At 32.2% G+C, this 14029-nt stretch overlaps 1 long non-coding RNA gene across 1 annotated transcript; it reads right to left on the bottom strand.

Moving 5' to 3' along the window:
• Nucleotides 1-276: 276 nt before the first annotated feature.
• On the bottom strand, nucleotides 277-10621 carry LOC140680340 (uncharacterized). The gene is made up of 3 exons (XR_012051509.1): nucleotides 9582-10621; nucleotides 7598-7716; nucleotides 277-2893 (listed from the first exon to the last, which is right to left on the bottom strand). It is a non-coding gene; the product is annotated as an uncharacterized lncRNA (long non-coding RNA).
• Nucleotides 10622-14029: the final 3408 nt, after the last annotated feature.

Genomic DNA, 14029 nt, shown 5'->3' with positions numbered 1-14029 from the left:
GAAAAAATTCACTAAATCTAAATAATATCCAAAACAATATTATTTTTTTATTTTTTTGTCTAAGACAGGGACCAGTATACGAATATTTTACATTCCTAACTCAAATTTAAATTGAAAATAAGGAAGTATAAAATGGTTATCAAGGTTTTCCAAAACACTTGCTGTATAGAGATATTTTATTTCTAATACACAAATATAATGCTTTAAGAACATAAGATTTAATGTATTTTTACATGGATTTCACTACTTTTCGGAATGACATGGGTTTTCAAAACTTCTGTGTGAAATGACACCATGCTATATTTTTAATTCTATACATTTTTGACTATTTTTTCTGCTAACAAACTCAATTTCTGTAGGTTGCCCTTAATATGTTCACTGCAAACTTTAATTTACAGCTGAGATTTGCAGATCTGTTTTGCTATTTTTAATTTGTATTTAATTATGGGTGGGTTTTCTTGGTGGTTTTTATTATTTGTTAGTTTTAACTTTATTTTTATCTCAGTGCATTTTTATTCTGTCTTATTCTTAATATTTAAAAAAATTAAAAATATATATTTTACTTGATGGATTGCAGATTAATAATCTCCCTCTAATCAGAAACCAAAAAAGCTTTGGGGGGCAAATTAAAATCAGGATGTACTTTCTTAAAATATTGCATATACATAATTATACTGTAGGCAAATATCACAATAAAACTAATTTTTATAATAACTCTAAATTTCAATACAGAATTTCATACTATGCTCAGATTCTTCTCAATTCCCTAATGTCTCTTCCATTGTGAACAAAACATTTGAATCCTTGGATAATTTGCTTTGTTATTTAGTTTTCATAATTTTCTCCAGCAACAGCAAAGTACAAATGTTATCAGAAATACTTTTCATGATCTAATAAGGAAGCAGATATAGCCATACATGCAAATTAAATTGTACTATATAATTTAAGAAAGATTGTGGTCTGAATTTATTTTCTTTTTGTCACTGTGTCATCAATCAGTTTTCTCCCTCAAAAAATTTCTTTTTTTTCTTTTTTCTTACTTTCTTACTTTCTGTTTCTTACATGCTTCATACTCTTATGGAAACACTAAGATATCCTGAAGCAACAAGTCTGAATACAAATTATCTTTGCATGAATACAATTTAGTCAGTATAGAGTTTGAATAAAGACCACAAATTCGGACTTCAAGTTGCAATCTCTTAAATTCAGGAATAACTGCTGCCTCTGATAACATTGTTTTCTCTAGTCTGTGTTAGAGTTTGTTATTTTTCTCTATGGAAAATGATACAATTCTTAAGGCAAGCATAAATCTTTCATTTAGTAGAACAGAAGGGAAGGGGAGAAGCTGAGAAAACTCAACTTCCCTTGTCTGCTCACTTCATTGTTGGGCTCTGCTGCTACCCAGAATTTTTGAGATTGTGTGAGAGTAAGGGCAATGACTCCTTTTCCTACCAAGAGACTACTGCTCGTCCATATAAAGTTTATTTGCAACACATTTTTTTGCCAGCAAATATTGGTATATATCAACTAAAATCAATGTCAACGGAATCATATTTCCATGACATTTCATTTGATAATCTAATAAGTCTTTAAAATTTGTTTATTTTTTTTGTAATTCTTTTTTTCAAGTACTTTTTTATTATAAGAGCAGATATTTGTTATTAATTCATTATTTTAATGATTTGTGGAGTAAAAAAATAAATTACCAACTGCTTTATATTTTGTTGATATAAACATACCAACGATTTCAGTGTACCTAACTATAATCTAATGTACAGAATGTATCTCAAGAAAATTCTTTTTTTGGTGAAATGAAACAGGATTCCCACTGGCTGGAAGTTCTGATTTTGGTCACTTTCTTTAATGTTCTTTTTAACCAAGATTTCTATATTGTTAGGAGTTCTTTTTGTTCTGAAATATGGGAGCACGGTAGAATAGCCAACATCCTGCCTGTAGCACCAGCAATAGCCAGTTGATAGCCTTTTGCCTGTTCAGAGGTGGGTAAACAGCAAAATTTAGCTCCAAAGGCCAGGAAGATTTCAGGAGCAGAATTTGCCTTTCTGCAAGCAAAAAATCTTCCTGGATGGTCTCCCTAGACATACCACAAGTGAAGGGAAGCAGAAAAGAAGCACCAGCTGTTGTTACCCACTGCTTACTTTCAGTGCTAATGGTCAGTCCATACCAAGCTGGCTTGAAGGATGACCTCAACTGGACTTGTTCGCCTTCCTTAACAATTAGGTCATTGCTGATGCTGTGATTGGTGAAGTTTTTTCTTGTCACCATAAGCTTCCTGTTTCCCACATCTTTGGAGTCTTGTTCGGCCATTAAGCCCTTCTTTCATCCTTGGGTTGTGTGACCGAAAGTTTTCTCCTCTACAAAATGTCTGTGAAAAGTGTCACTCTCCTGTTCAGCATCCTGACACAATGCAATCTGCTCCCTCCTTCTCCTGCACTTCCTGCTGTCATCCCAGAGCAGGAGGGGCACCAGGCACCCCTGCAGTCCCAAGCCTATGTGCAAGCAGTCACCCTCTGCTGCTCCTTCCAAGTCAAGGTCTCCAGTTTGCAATGGGTACTTTCTACAGCTGACAAAGAATGGAGAAATGGCCACAGTCCATCACCTCTTCAATCACAGAGTCCCAAACTGTCTGGAGCAGAACTTCTAGACCCTCTTCAATTCTCTGCCCTGCTGATATCTGTGTTACCTGCTCTCCTGCATATCACCTAAATGGTTTCTTCTCAAAGCAGATGAAGCACAGCCAGATGTTCCTCTCTCAACTGTCTGTTACAGACTACTGCTGTTCCTTTTGAATCAAGATATGTTCAGGAAATATCCAGTAGAAATTGCAAGCTGCAGAGGTCCCTATAGATTTCCAGAAGTAACTAAAAATAGGATCCTGATTAAAGAAAGAGAGACCAATCAAAAAAAACCCAAAAAAAACCCAAGCAAACAAACAAAACAAACAAACAAGCAAACAAACAAAACTAACAAACCAAAACCAAACCCAAACCAATTAAAACAGAAGTAGAAAAATAGTATTAATAAAACAAGAGACAATTAGGAAAAAACCTACAAGCTATATTTTGCCCACATTCTTCAGGTCATCTATAAAGCATTTCAAGTAGGTTGTGTATGTCTATTTGCACAACAACAATTTTGGTTTTTGACTTCTGGTGGAAATAAAAAAAATCTATGTGAATTGAAAGAGAAACAGATTTCTGCTGCCCTTTTCTAGAAACATTGGCAGTTTTATGAGATCATGAAACTTTGGCTTCTCATCTTTCCTCTTTATTTCACTCTTTGCAATGTACTGTGACAGGTAATTTCAAAACAACAAACAAAAAGATTTTCTGATGATTGTGGGAAAAAGAAATTCCTATTGAAAGAAAAAAAAAATGCTCATAATTCACTGCTAAATTTTTTGTCATTTCTATTGTTAAAGGGTCAGAAGACCAAAACTCAATGTGAGATCAAGGATCTGGCCACATACATCATAGTAGAAAGAATCATCAGAGGAGGCAGGTTAATAGCCCATTGAAACACTCTCATTAGTACAGTAGTTCCTTTAGACTCCTGACATTTGTTCTTCACTTCATCCAGTCTTGGGTGATCAAACATTTTAAATTCCATTCATAGTTCATTATGCATTAAAAAAAGCCCACAAATTTTGAGTTGGGAAACTACAAATCTCCCAAATTAGAAAAAGAGCTATGGTAATTTAAAATCATTTCATATTGCCTGAGCTCACTTTCAAACTCAAGTACTTATAAAAAAATTTAAGTAGTTTAATAATTTTACACACCTCCAAATGATGTGTAACTTGAGCTCTAATCTTTCTGAAGTACATTTTCAATGCTTAAGAATACATGATAATTTTTCTAAGCACAGAACTTAAAGGCAGAGGAGAAAGACAGAAATTAGAAATCTGTGTTGATTGTAGGCCAATCAAAAATAAAAGATGCAAGATACTGAAGTCTGCACATATCAGGTAGAAAGGTAGTCTCAGTTAGCATGGCACCATCTGAATAATTGAGACTTTTAAAATACCATGCATCACAAGAAAAAAATAAGGTTTTATAATATCATCAGGATTCTGAAATACCCTTCTAGTTTCTTTACATGCTACTTTTAATACTCAGTAAACTAGTAGGAATCGGTTATTTAATAGTGAAGGGGTTAATTAGTCAAATTTGTGATGCTCTAGCTTAAAGCTCCTTTATTTAAGGGTCTCTGGCTATTACTTTGGTTCTTTCTCTATTATCTTCTTAATGATGCTGTGGTTTGCTTGAAAAACTCCCATATATTTCTAATAGTTCTAGTCATATTTTGCAAATTCTCTGAGATATTAATTAATTAATTACCACTGATCCTATTTCCTCCTGTTAAGTGCTTAGTAGCCAGAAAGTGAGGAGAAAAGAAGGAGGTTAGGCAGGAAGATTTCTATTTGAAGCACTTGTACAGCTCAGTAACAGGGTTTGTGGAGTCTCCGTTATGTTGCCTATTAAATGATTACAAAGAAAGGTATTTGGAGCTCAATTATTTGTTATTGGCACTGATAAGAACCAAATTGAAAAAAAAATTCTAAACAAGGTGAAATTTTAATTTGTAATTAATCAGTTTTCTTCTATTTCTTCAAGCTGCTATTATTTGGAAAGTTAGCACTTAATGCACGACTGTTAAGAGTCAGATCTCATCTGAATTCAAGCTTATGTGCTGGAGAAACAAAAATGTATGCATATAGTAAAGTTTTTATCACATTGGTAGATGTTATCTAGTGCTTTGTACCATGTAATATTAGAATGAGAGAAATTAATTCCTGGTATAGAGGTTTTTTAAATGATACAATGCTTGTGCCTTGTGAAGGCTGGACAGAGTTAAAGAATAAAGTAGGTATTTATTAAAGGCTTCAATGAATACACCTTGGGCAGCACAAGAGCCCAGCCAGGGCTACACCCAAGATGAACCCAAAATGGTCACAAAATGGACAATTGGTCACGAGGTCTCTCGCTTTTATAATTAGCATTAGCATATTGGAGTTAATTGTCCAAGTATAGCTTGAGGTTATGAAGTCACATCCTTCTTGTTTTTCTCTCTTTAGTCCATGTTGTTTATGTTCTTAGGCCTGAAATTTGTGTGGTTGTCCTTGGTCTCAACCTAAGAAAAGGAATTGTTCTGTCTAGCTGCTCTCTAAAGAGATCTCACTATCCCTTAATACGAAGCTGCAAACTATGCACTAAAACAGTACAGAATCTGAAAAATATAAAAGCTAAAACCTAAGGCTTTGAAACTGATATAATTAATTATGCACTATTTTTGCTGCTTTTAAAGATAATTTTATGTTTGAGGAGGATGAAATATCCAAATTTGAGAATAAAAGAACTGGTTTTTGTTTGTGATGTTTTTTTTTCTTCTTTTTTTTTCCCTTTTTTTTTCTTTATTTTTTTTAATAGATGAAACTTTAGTGATCTTAAAACAAAACATTATTTTATTTTAAACATCTCTGCTGGGTTTGATTGATCTGGACCAAAAATGGGCCAAGGCAATTCTAAAATTTTTATCACTATTATAAGATATCTAGATCTATACAAAAGTCTAATATAGAGTCTAATGGAAAGTATAGATGATATATATCTGCTTTTACTGTAGATGCCATCAAATGAAGGCTGGTATAACTGTATGATGAGCATGCTGTTTATCTGCAGAAAGGAATCCAAGAGTATTTGCCTTTCTCTCCTCAAATAAAAAAAATACATCTCCTAGAAATTGTTTCAGGCATGGTTCATTTTATACAGATTCACATCAGTTTAAAGGAAAAAACAAACAGAAACTCAGTACTATGAATGCAAATGCAAGCAGATGAATTAAGGAAACAATCAGATGTGGTTTACTCGGATACGATTTTCTGCATATAATTTAAAAGCAGTCATTCTAATAAAACTGCAAGTTTCACCAGTAGAACTGATATTACCTCATCTTACAGAGCACTTTTTAAAGAAACTAAGTAGTTAGTAATTAAATGGTGTTTAACTTCCTGGGAAACCTTTATCCTCTTCTCGGCAGTTTTCTTTCCTTAAATATTTACGGTTTTCCGTTTGATTCAGAAATAGTAACATTCTAATTGTTCCTTCATATATGAATAGATTTTTTCTGTCTTATATGCAAATCTACTTTAAAAGATTCCATTACTGTCACCTGATGACATTTTTTATGCACAACAGCTTTGTAGAGACTTTTTTCCTATGTAGGATATAAAGCAACCAGAGCATTTAAGAGGTCTGGGAAAAAGACTTGCTTGCTCATTGACAAGTGCAGACTGTCACACTGATTATTCATATGAAAAAGGTAAATTATCATGTTTTTATTTTTTTGCTGGCTCCAGAATTCTTCAGTCAATTGTGCTTCTAGAAATAATCTTTTTATTTGAATTGCAATTGCTGAAAACATAAATGAGGAGAAAAAAAACCCCAAAACTCTCAGCATAAGAATATCTAGTTGTGTCCTGGTTTTTACATATTTCCCCTAGGTCTGGCAGTACTCATCATAGAATCAAAATAAGGCAAACTTAAGATGATCTTCACTCTTTGGGACCTTTCCTGTACCATGGAACAGGGAAGAGTGCTGATATTACAATGCTTAAGAGCTGTGTCTTCTCCTCTTACCCTTGGTCTTACAAATTATGAAGGGAGAAGAAAATTATGGAGGGAGTTCTGGGTTGTATGTGAATATCTATATGAAATTATGTGAATGCCTATATGAAAAAAGTCTGACTTGATTAAAAAACAAAAAGTAATATACTTAAGTTTCCAGGAATTAGATAGGATTCTTAAAAAAATTTCCCTACCTAGTTGGCTATGACCCACTGAAACTGAATTAATTGAGATTGAATAAAAATTTTTTATATCAGTGTAAGGGTCACTCTTCAAATAGAATGTGGCATGGAAAATCAAAATCTGATTCATAACTTAAAAGTAAGTATTTTACCAATAAAATTGTATTAATATAGTATTTCAACTCTACTGACCCAAATTTAGGTGTCTACAAATAGAGCCATATAGCACACCATATGTAGATATGGATTCCAGGGTGTCCTGGACAGCTCTTCAGACACCATCTACTCTTTTCTAGTGCATCAAGTACAATGATACCTAGATAATCTATACACACCTGGACCTAGGTGTTGAATGAGGAGCCTATTCACATTTTTGTCCAGTTCTATCCTCCTCCTCATATTTGCTGGCTTTGCATGTTTTGGAAAGAGTTTTTTTGAGATTTATATGTTTGTATGTCTAAGTTCTCCAGGGCAATATCAATACCATGTGTGCTTGACTAAATATGTAAAGTCACTTCTACTTTTAAAATAATATATCTATAGAACTTTTCCATTTCCCCTATTTTACTGATACTGATAGTATATGGAAACTTTTTTTATAAAACACAAAAGGCAAAGCAAAAAAGGCCTCCATATTGACTTATTTAGGTAAAAAACCCCAGTGTATATAAATGCAATCAATAACAGATATAGACATTGGTTTTATAAACTGGTTGCTGGTGTAATACATAAAAATTAATACTATGTAAGTCCATGAAGGATTCATCTTACCTCTTAGCTGGCATTGCAGTACAGATATTTGCTTTGTTCACTTTCTGTCATGCAAGCAATGGAGTGGTGGAAAACCCAGCTAAAACTCAGCCAGCAAAAACAGCTACAAATTGTAAAACCTGATCAGAAGAGAATGATGAAAAGAGAGTGATTACATTGGAAGAAACACAAAGTTATCAGCCTGGCGCATTATACACTTGTGGTGAGACTTATGCAAACTGCAGCCAGGATTTCTTTACAAAGATAAGTAATGGAGATAACAATGACTGTTAAATACAACTTTAGGTGGCACAAAAGCTCTGTCTTTTACTTGAACCTCTCCTTCGTCTTCAGCTGTGTTTTGTTAGTAGTCCCAGAGGGCACAACTGTATAGTTTTAGGTACACTGCAAGGTTCCATTCAGGAACACTTCATCTGCAAATGAACATTTAGTGTATATGCTAGATTGCATTTTGCCTCAAGTGAAAAAAAAATATATTCTTGAATACTGACATCAGGTTTTCCCTGTTAACTGCTTTACTCTATACAAATATTTCTAAATGTCCAGTCTGAGTGAATGTAGACAAGGTACAAGCTTTTATATAAGCATGTCCATACTGAGTTATGTTACATACCACCAAGCACAATTTTCTATGGTTACCAAAAGTTGTATAGGAATAAGAATATAAAATATTTTATTTCAGAGATTGTATATGATGTTTCTTTCCTTTTCTGTAAAATCATTATATACTTTAACAGACTTTATGTGCCTGATCATAACCTGAGATTATTGCTACCCATGTAGATATCTTTCAGCTTCTATTTCTACATACTGATTGCTATCTTGTGATTGTATCTAAGAACATATATTCCCTTTACAAGTATTATGAATTTGTTAACAACTATGTTTCTAAGTTTAAAATATAAATAATGAGCAGAAGCAGGTCTAGCATCAGGACAGTGATATTGAATACTCATATTATGCATGTATTTTTTATTCTTCTAAAAGAGCTAATAGCTTTTGTTTTAAAAAATATATTCACCAAGAAAAATCTATATAGGATCTGATTGTATCTATTCTAGGCATTTAGAAATACATTTTAGATACAATTTTTCAGAATCTAAGCAAAGAATAAAGTTACACTAACCGACTTATAATTATTTACATTCTTCTTTCTTCCTTTTAAATAAAAACTGCTCTTTCCTTTTCTACAATCATATGAAATCTCCTATATTTCCTATAATTATGGAAAATATAATCACTGATGATCAAAGATAACAGTAGCCAGATTGGAAAATATTTCCAAATATTGTTTTTCAAGTCTTAAACCTGGCCTACAAAACAATTTATATCACATTACATTGTAAACATAACTTTGCTTTGAAATGCCAGTGTTCTTGAAATTAACCTTATGACATGTATGGGTCTAACTCCCCCTTTTGTGGATAGCTACGAAAATAATTTCAAAACAGCAGCCTTCTTCAAAATTTTCTTTTAAAATTTATTCTTACCTGTTTAATGCTCAACCTGCTTTCTTCTTACTTTTCTGTTTGCTAAAAATTCTGCTGTGTGAACCACAGTAAATAAGTTCAAATCAGCTATAAATAGCATGTTTAGCATTGCTACATTGTCCTAACCTTGATAGTGGTTCAGATTGTCATTTGTGCAAATTGCTTTTCTTTGAAACACAGTTTTTATGTTTCCAGATTGTGAAGTCTGCCTTAAAAAGCAATTGTGTTTCTTAGTGTTTTAAAGACAGTTTGAAATCACTAGCTAGAGCCATTACCATTCTCCACTGGACCTAATGTCCATGAAAAATAGAGAGTCTATTTCAACCACAGTATAAAAAGAATAAGTGGGATTGGAAAATTTACAAGGCTTTTATCCTATTACTTCTCTTAATATTTTTCTTAGAATTAAAGTCATAAGAGGTTCTCTTGCTGCAACAAACCAGAGAGATGGCTGGGGACACTCTCCCTCAAATTAGAAGGAATTGGTTCAATACCATTAATGACTTCTGGAAGCACTGAGTAATTGTGTTGTTGCTTTGTCCATGAAATTAATTCCTTGTTGAAGCAAAAAGCATGTCATCTGTGAGAGGAAAAAAAAAAAAGACAACAGAAATATTTTTTCTTTCTGTTTTCACTCCAGGAAAATATTTATGTACATAAAAGTAATAAAAAATGCAATAAAACATAAACATGCAATGGTTCTTACTTCAAAGAAGGGGAGTGACCTATAAATCTATTTCCTTTGCATGTAATAAATCTGATCATTTATATAATATAAAAGATATTAAAATGTTTACTCAAGTACCTAGATAATATTTTTGTCTAAAGACATGAGACAAAATTAGTTAGGAACTTATAATGAAAACCGCAACTTTATATATAATAGACTGGTTTTCAGGTGGGTGCTGAAATGACTAAATTTAATCCAGAACTTCCTAAAAATAATATTTTTTTTTTTAAATTTTTCTTCTTGATATAATGACATGAAGATAATAGAAGGTAAAACTATTCTCTTAGTTTCTTCAAGAGATTGCTATGTACTTTGGCCAGGTGCTATTCTCAGGTAGTCTGATTTTATATCATTTTTTAGAATGGATTACTGTGATGTTATTCCTGAATCAAAATATTTTAGTTAGGATCAATTTGTTGTGAAATTAATTTAAAAAAAAAACAAAATTAGAATGTAATTACTTTTCATTATAATTTACAGTCATTTTAGCTGGTCTTGTAGTTTCCACTGTTTAAAATAATGCTTTCATTCCTGTTGCGGTTCATTTGGAAATGCACTGCAACACATTGTCTCTTCTCTTAAAAGTGAGAGGTACCTGTTCTGTTCTATATAACCAATTTCCCTTTTCAAATAAAGCTATACAGAACCCTACAAAAGTCGGGTAAATTGGTGTCATTCATGCATTCTTAAACTTCCATTTCTGTAAATTCTAAATTACAGCTTTAGTTTTCCTGTTTTGCAGGTGCTTTTTCTAAAAATGAGTAAAGTACATATTTTTCTACTGACAGCTATATGAAACAGGCAGAGCAGGAAACTACGATCCACTGCAAAGTGTAAATATACAATTATCTATATAAAACATTGTCTGTAATGTAGATCAGCCAATAAGATTTATAAACCCATGGTATTTACGCTCATGATACAAATGCCATGGATGCATTCGTTCTCAGGCCATGGAAGATTATTAGATAAATAGTTGATGCTTGTGATGGACTTGATACAGCATCCATATTTCAGTACCATCAATTTGAAATTAAATTGAATAGTTCAGGTTTTACTGCAAAACAATGTAATATATAAAGGAATATCTTGTGTCTGTGGTTGGGAAATCACAAGTTTATTTGCTTTTACCCTTCCTGTCTTCTACACAATCCCACTGGATAAGGAATGAATGAGCAGCTGTTTGGTATTTGGGTGGCTGGCTGGGGATAAACAATGATACCTTTAAAGGCTCTCTCCCACCCACTCTATGAGTCTATATTCTGAATTTTTTCCATGTGGTTTTGTGTTCCTTCTTTGTACTCTTCATTCTGGCATTCTATAAATATTTATAAAACAATCAAGCTACTTGAAACTTAAAGCAATATTTTTTTGGGAAAAAATTACATAAGAAAGGGTTTTCAATGGCAGGTGTAAGAAAATTAAGTGTAACTTATCAAAGATCATTTGTTCAGGGCCATCATTTGTCTCTTTTCAGAGGAAGAATATTTAATTCAGAAAATTATAAAGCAATATGGTAGAGCTTAAAATCCTTTGAGACTATAATAGGTCTCAATATAATACCTTCATTCACTTAATTCAGGACTCCAGATTTTCTATTTTGCTATAATTTGAGTGGAGTGGGATATCAGACACATGATTCATTTGCACATAAATAATTGACAGACTAAGAGTACAAAAACATATGCACATTTTCTAACAAAGTTATTAAAAATATCATTACTTGTTGAAGTATTCATTCTTCTCTATTATCAGAGGGGTTTTTTAACTAGATTTTAATAAACTCTTACAATTTTGTTACAAAATTAGAACAAAATTCTTGTAACAATAGGGTAATTCTTATTATTTTCTTATTATAGTATTAGCCCAATGAACATGTGATTCTTTCACATTGTGGTACACTTATTTTTGCAGTACAGTTTAGTTTAGATTATAAACTTGGGAACGCTGATAGGAATTTTACATTAGAAGACTTTTTTTTATAGCAAATCCACTTTCCTGAAAAACACATATACTACCACTACACTTTTTTGTTGCTTAATTAAAATATATGTCTTCTTTTTGTCCTCCTCTGTAATTACTTTCCTCACTTTTACTGTGTTTTGCCACATTCTTTCCAGCATATGACATTGATATATGAGCAGCCAGTGGATGAGCTAATGCTCCATGCCACCTGAGTCACCTAGCAGGTAATTTCTTCAGGCAGTGAACACCTGACCTACATTTTGAAGGAACCAGGTGGGTCAACTTATTATCCTATAATTCTCTGGGTATTTGGCTAGTAGCTAAGCAGCACTGTAAGGAATCAAATTCTAGACACCTAACCAATGTCTTCCTTATTTTAAAGTGATCGCTGTTTCTTAAAATTGTCTTATGAATTTCATTAGTCTTGGTATTTACTGGGTTATTTTTTATGAGATTATAAATACATTATGTGATTCTAATTTTCACAGGATGAAGATACTGGTAGTCTTCTGACTGAATATTTTAACAATGGGGCTAAAGAACTATGAAATAGGATTAGTATTTCCTTTGCAGAAAGCATTTAAAGAAAATTAATCTCCTGTTTGCTACATAATCCCTTCTGACCAGCAATATTTTTAGAGTTATCTCTGACATGCTTTACAAAGAGTACCTGGTTTCCTAAGAGCTACCAGTAATGCAGTTCTGAGAGGCAAGGTCTTTGTTCTAAACCTGAGCCCACAATAGATTTGCCATGCATCTGTAACGTTTTTATAAGTATTATAAAGTATAAGAATGACTCACATTGTGAGTGTAAATATTATTGAAATACTCTGTAAATACAATTCTGTATCAACTAAAACTTTTCTAGACAGAAATCTGATAAATTCTATGCATCTTCATTTCCTGACTCAAAGGTAATGATGGAAAAAAAATTCAATTGACATCTTTAGGATTTTCAAGACCGAAGATGGAAATTACTCTATTTATTTGCTTCTACTATGTATTTAAACTTTGTTTTAAGATTTGTCTTTACAGCATCTTCTTTATTAATCAGAATATAAAAATGTTTAAGGCATATTTCATAGTGAGAGATTTATTTAGAATTGTGTATTTAGAAATGAATAATTCTACCATTTAGAAATGGCAGTATAATAATTCTGTATTTAGAATTATTCTGTATTTATTATAATACAGAATTAATAATAATTCTGTATTTAGAAATGAATAATTCTGCCAAGCAGTAGGGATCATACAAACCTGCATCAAAGTAAATGCAGTAATTACCTATTTTTTTTGTTGTTGTTGTTTACCTTATGATTTAATGAAGATCTTTTAATATGTGTAAACTCTACTCACTTGTAAAAAATAATAGGTTAAATTTTAACATTCATATGAGAAACCCTTGTAACCATTTTTATGGAGGCTCTCCTCCAGATATACATTTTATTATATTTATTATGTCCTCTCCTCTGATGCAGATTTTCTGAGGATTTGATTTCAAAGATATCTTTGGTATCTTTCATACCTTTATTGATGCGCTGTGTGAGTTGTATGACTGAAAAGCAATAGCTAAAAAAAAAAAAAAAAAAATTACTGTGATTAAATTCAGGAATTATTTCCTGAGTCTCAACTCTGCATTTTTTCTCATGTATGTATTAACATAGGTAATAAGTAATATACATACATTTCTGGAAACCACCTCCTCTTGACAAGTAATAAAATTATCACCTATGTGGTGTCAGCTGGAGGTGCAAGTGATCCTGTAGGGAAACATTGATTCAAAGCCCCACAAAATATAAACATTTTGATGAAACAGAACTAAAATTTACTAAAAATATTCAAATCTATTGAAGTATGCGTAAAACTGCAATATACTGAATGCTTTCTTGGATGAAGTCTTGACAACCAGTGGCAAGAGATACTGATACATGATTTAATAAATTTTTTTTTTTATGAAAAAGTGCTCACAGGCCAAGAAAAAATTAATTAAAGTACCCAATCAACAAGGGCATACACCTATAGTTACTATCATTAGTATCTGAGCTAAAATCAAACTAAATCAATACAACTGTTTACAACATTCAACCTTTCTTTTTCTGAATTGAGGTAAGTATTATATTTATGTATTTCACAGGAATATGTTTTATTCAATATGTACTGTCTGTACTGGTGTTGAAGCATTTTTAGTTCAGCAGCTATATCCATGTCAAAAGCATTTTGAAGCATCTTCTAAGCAGAGAGTTATAT

Source organism: Taeniopygia guttata, chromosome 1 (genome assembly GCF_048771995.1).
Source record: "Taeniopygia guttata chromosome 1, bTaeGut7.mat, whole genome shotgun sequence".
NCBI lineage: Eukaryota > Metazoa > Chordata > Aves > Passeriformes > Estrildidae > Taeniopygia > Taeniopygia guttata.
This window is presented reverse-complemented; position numbering and strand designations above follow the sequence as displayed.